This window comes from Melopsittacus undulatus, chromosome 9 (assembly GCF_012275295.1).
Source record: "Melopsittacus undulatus isolate bMelUnd1 chromosome 9, bMelUnd1.mat.Z, whole genome shotgun sequence".
In the NCBI taxonomy this organism is placed as follows: Eukaryota; Metazoa; Chordata; class Aves; order Psittaciformes; family Psittaculidae; genus Melopsittacus; species Melopsittacus undulatus.
In genome coordinates, this window is record NC_047535.1 from 22554828 (window position 1) to 22560827 (window position 6000).

A 6000-nucleotide genomic window follows, 5' to 3' on the forward strand; every position below is an offset into this window, starting at 1 on the left:
TTTTTGTGGTTTTCAAGCTCATTCTTTTTCCTACCCCTGTGGATCACTTTTCTTCCCTTCAAAATTCTACTTTAAAGGAAACATGTTGTGTAGCCTTATTAGTATGTTAGGTTGAAGGGAAGAATACCATCTGGAAGTGGGAGCAGGAAGTGTTTAATCTGAGCTGGGGCTGAATTTCAGTCTCCAGAATCATACCACATCAAAACACTAATTTTCTTACAAACTGGCTACACAAAATTACATTAAAGTGTGCCTAGACTGTGATTGCAGGATACTGCAGGGAGATGCAACCTGTCTTCAGGTGGAGCAGCATTATTTTAATCATCTCCTAATGCTATTGATTGAGGTGGGGTTTGCATCTGGTCCTAGGATCTGTTTGATTGCCCAGCAACATCTTTCAGGAACTGATGCTCATTGGGTTCCTCAAAAGGAGTCTCTGTTCTTACTCCTACTTCATTCTTTTCCATATGCCTTTTCTGTCCTTTGCTGTCCCTTGCTATTGTTGCTCAAATGGGGACCACATGTAGTGATTTTGACTGGCTGCTGCAGATGGGTGATGTAGATTGCTCAAAGAATCACTATTACACGTATTTGCAGAAGTGCTTTTATTATTGGTTTGTAAAGGTTCAACTTCACATTCGACAGCAAGGTTTACTCTATTACCTACTACATGAACAAAACACACAAAGAAAAATCATCTTAGAATCAATTTAGAATCAGGGTATCCCTGCCTGTGGCAAGGGATTGGAACCAGATGATCTTTAAGGTCCCTTCCAACTCAAATCAGTCTGTGATTCTGTGATTTACACGGAGAATGAAGACACAAAAGGCTAAGGGAGACCCTAATGTTTAGTTGCGAGGTTCAGGGTTGTTTTCTAAACTGATGGATCTTAGATGCAGCTAGGGCCAATCTTAGTCTCAGACTTGGACAATGGTTTATGTCTAATGGAATTAGCTACACAGATTCATGAGTACTAATTTAGCCTAAGACACTAGTCACATGGCGAGGATAATAAGGGTCTCTCTGCCTTGGATGAGAAAGGATCTCTTGGTCTCAAGTAAGGTATCTCAAGCCTTGAAAGATCCCTGTAGGGTCACTGGGCCTGCAGTCCAGTTGCCATTTATAGAGAGCTCAAATTGGACTCATCTAAAGATCTGTCATTAGTAGAAAGTTTCTGCATCCATGGTGTCTCAGCTCCAGGCGGATCACCACAGCTCTCTGCAGGACCACTTAGGCTGTCATTTATTCATGGGATAAAGTTCTTGTTTCATAGTCAAATTGCATGTGATGGGGAAAGTACATGAGACTCCTTGTATCTACAATTTTCTTTGTTCCTTGATAAAAGAGTCTTGGAAAACCCACCTGCTATCCAGTGTTAATCAGATGATTGGTGTTCCAAGCTCATACGCAGCAATGCTCACTGGGTCACTGAACCCTTTGTGTATTTCCTGGAGGAGTTCTTGGCTTGGCTATGGCTCAGGCCTTTCCCTCCTTTGAAGACTGTACCAAACCTATCCAGTTTGGTTAAGGGAGTCAGATACATCCATCACACTGACTTTAAAAAGTCTTTCTAAATATATGAGGAAGACAAAGAGGAAGATTGAGCCTTGCTGAGCTTAAGAGCTAGAGCCCTCTCAGGAGAGAAAGATCTTCCGTGCAGGGACTGATAAAACTGCAGTGCTCCCCTAGGCAAAACTTGGTTCCTTTAAAAAGGAGTCAGTCACAACAATGCAAGCAAAGAGAAAAAACATGTAAATTTGCTGATGAGACAAAGCTGGAAACAGAGATGATGACACATGCCACATTCTTGCTGGGCTGCCAAGTAGGGAAGAAAATGGCATTCTAGCAACAAAACAATAAACATCTTCAGGATGAGCAGGAGCCCAGAAAAAAAAGACTCTTCCAACCCCAACCCCTTCTGCCTACCCGCTTTTCTTTGCTTTTATTTTCTGTCTGCTTTGTGTTTCCTACATCACTGCAAATGGTTTACTCCCCAGATCTCCATTCTTGTTATTTGTCCTGTCCCTGTCTATGAGTTGTTGATGTACACTCTTGTGCTTGCTGACAAGTGACTGTTCTCATGGGCCTTCCAAAGGATCCTTGCACAAGGCAGTGACTCCTCCTCAGGTTGACTGATTCAAAAAATAGTATGTTATGTGGCTCTGGTTTAGTGTCTTTAATAAGAAATAAGCTCCTGTTAATGAAAAGTCTCAAATCAACATTTTGTCGATGAGTATCTGGTGCTGCTCCCCACCTCATGCCAGTACAAGTGCTTATGCCTGTTGTAAAATGGAAATTCTTCAAGGAGAACAAAAGCTTTCTTCTCTTTCAACCTGGGTTACTTTGTACCTGATGCTGCCACCTCAACAGTGGTGTGACTTGAGTACCTGCATCCAAAACTGGCAGCTTCTAACTGGTGGTAACTGATACACCCAGTCTCAGTGCTGTGATATTCATACCCATAATTATAATAGAATTTCCAGTGAATGCTGTAAGTCATTTATTATTCAGCAGTGTCATCCTTGAAAATGGGTAGTTGCTGGATTTGGAGGTTTGTGTTTTGACAGTGGATTTCTTTTTTCAAACTTATGGATTTATCCTACTTAGATCTAGTGAGAAGCAACAATACGTTGTTTGGGTATTAATCACAACTATTCCACTGTGCAAACTGACAGACTGTTTAAGCTCACTCCCTTTTATTTTTATGGTTCAATCACCAACATCTATAAAAATACATCCTGGGCATGCCATTTCTGCATAGCAATGCTGGAAGTAACTGGCTGCAGTTCAGCCACTTACTAAACTGTGGAGGGGGCTGAAGGGACCATGAATGAAAATGAGAAGCCCTGCCTGCAACGGGAGATGGAGTGGGAGACAGTGGAATGTGTAGGGGTGTGTGCAGTTCCCTTCTGTCTGCCTGGAGCACTTCCTGGGGCAAATTCACATGCCTATTCAGTGACATTTTCCTTACACTGTCTGTATACACTCATTTCTATATGTCTATAGACCCACTGCTGTCTATCTTCACCCACTCATCTCAGCTCACATCCTAAAATTGTACCCAGTTTCGTCTGTTAACTAAGCCTGCCTGTGATGCAGCCTGTAATGCTGTGCCGGGTATCACAAGCGCCACCAATAGGGACTGGAGCAGAGGGAGGCTGTGCTGTGCTTGCATCCCTGCCTTGTCCCTCAGCCACCACCTCTGTCCCATCACCAGGGAGGGTCCCAGAGTGACTGAGCTCCCTAAGCGTAGGGTGTTCTGGTGCTCACATGGAGCCTGCTTTCCTAGTAAATTTGCAGATGACACCAACCTGGGTGGGAGTGTTGATCTGCTGGAGGGCCTGCAGACGGATCTGGACAGGCTGGACCCAGGGGTTGTCACCAATTGTATGAGGTTCAACAAGACAAAGTGCCAGGCCCTGCACTTGGGCCACAACAACCCCCTGCAACACTCCAGGCTTGGGAAGAATGGCTGGAAACTGCTCATGGAAAAGGACATGGGGGTGCTGATTGATGGAGCTGAACATGAGCAGCTTGTGCCCAGGCAGCCAGGAAGCCAATGGCATCCTGACCTGTACCAGCACCAGTGAGGCAGCAGGGCCAGGGCAGGGATTGTGCCCCTGCACTGAGCACTGGTGAGGCTGCACCTCAAACCCTGTGTCCAGTTCTGGGCCCCTCACTATAAGAGAGACATTGAGGTGCTGGAGTGGGTCCAGAGAAAGCTGATGCAGGGCCTGGAGCACAAGAGAGATGGGGAACGGCTGAGGGACCTGGGGGGTTCAGATGGAGACGAGAAGGCTCGGGGGGACCTGGTGGCTCCCTACAAGTGCCTGACAGGAGGATGGAGCCAGGAGGGGCTGGGCTCTGCTCCCAAGGAACAAGGGATGGGACAAGAGGAAACGGCCTCAAGCTGCACCAGGGCAGGTTTAGATGGAGCTGAGGAACAATTCCTTCCCCAGAGGGTGCTCAGGCATTAGAACAGGCTACCCAGGGCAGGGCTGCAGTCATCGTCCCTGAAAGTGTTCACATGCTGTGAAGACGAGGCCTCAGTGCCATGGGTTAGTGGTGGCCTTGGCAGTGCTGGGGCAATGGTTGGACTTGATCCTCTTAAAGGTCTTTCAACATTCTTGATTCTATTATTCTATGATCATCAAAAAGTGAGTAACAAGGAAAAAGTGTAGCATTTCCAATCTATCACTCATTCACGAGTCAGAAAGCTGCTTCAGGTCCTGGTATTTTCTTCATTTTGCACCAGACTACATTCTTGAATGTTTGCTGTCTTACAAGCTCACTGATGATGATGTGTCAGTACAGAAATTGCCAATAAGCTAAGCTTGATTTCTAGTAACAGTCAACAATCTTTAGGTTTAATTACTGCCATTAGCACTTTCATTCTCTTCTTTCTAGAGAGCAGAGTTCTGCACAAGCACCAGATAAATTGAAAAAGAAAGAGAAGCTGGCAGTGGGAGGATAAAGGCTGCGATTAAAAAGTGTTAAACTTTGTTTTGCATTCTCTTTCTGAAAAAAATTCTTCTATACATTATATATAATGAAGCACTGATTTAGAATGCAATTTAGATTTAATTCATTTTCAGTGGACTAGAAGAAATGAATGCCACCTTTTCTTGAACAGAACTAGCATTCAGACTGCAGTTCAGCCTCATCAGTTCTATAGTGGTTTTGCATTTCCACTCAGCACATGCTAATCTTGTCCATAGTCCATGGATTCCATCCTCCATCATCTCTGTTCAAGTTTCTCTTGTGTGTCAAGGTCGTAGCAAGGAGTTTTTTGGTTTGGGTGGATTGATCTATCTACAGTGAAATCTGAATAAGATCTATAAAGGCTGTTTTAATTGCAAACGATCTGTATCTTTCTGAGAGTGCTGCAGAGTGGTTAATAACATCTCTAACAGAGCCAATTGTGCATCATTATGAAATCCATGAATTTTACTTTGGTTCATGTAGAATACAGGGAGTCATGGAGGCTGCTCACAGTGATAACAGACCAAACTAGGAAAGGAAACAGTTGCTTAGAATCTCATGGTTCAGATTGAAACAATGGCTTTGTTTTCTGAAATAGGGGGAAACTGAGGTATTTCCCTTACTTCTGTTTTCACAGTTTGAAACCATATCCTGGCTGCTTAGAAAACCCCTGATAAAATCCCTATTAACATCTCTCTAGACCTATTTCTATCCAGTTTCTTCTTCCCTAGATTTAAACAGTTGTGTTTGGGTTTGGGGTTTGATTTTTTGTTTTGTGTTTGGTTGGGGTTTTTTTTTTTGCATATTATTCACTGCAGCATTTAAATTCCTCAGCCCAGTAAAGTGGATACTTAACTATAAGGATAAATATTCTTAGTCAGTAGAATTGCTAACCTGCATTGAGTTAGACATGCAGAGTATCTGTGGAGCAGCCAGTGTCTGTGTTGCCTATGAAAAAGCCTTAGGAAGACCCCAAACCTCTCTCTGCCCTTTTCAATCCCTCATGCAACATAGCCCTTATACAACTTTGGACTAAATTTCAGTTACCTGGTTCCTTGCAAGCCCAGTGAATTGGCATGGAAAGAGCCAATCTTTAAGAAGATAAAAAAACACACCTCACTTTCCTCACTAGCAAGTCCTGGTGGGTTTTTTCTCCCCACTGGGGAAAATGAAAGCACACAATAAAAGCTTGTACATGCTTTCCCATCTGGTCTTTCAGAGCATGAAGAGAAGCACAGAGCCAGACACATGTTCAGCTGGTTGTCTGTAGCTCTGGGAAATTCACAGTTGCAGGAAGAGCGGCCCACGTACAATCAAGCACAAATGCACATCCTGTGTGTGCCTGTAAGAACCTGTGAGATGTGTGAAACTCAGTCGGAGGCTGAGATCCTTGGAAAATTTATCTTTCCAGTTTCTTTCATTCTTTATTTCTTTCAGAAATAAAGTAAGAGCCCTGATCTAAGCATTGTACATCCCACATATTTACACCACCTTTAGGGAAGAATTTATTTCCAGTT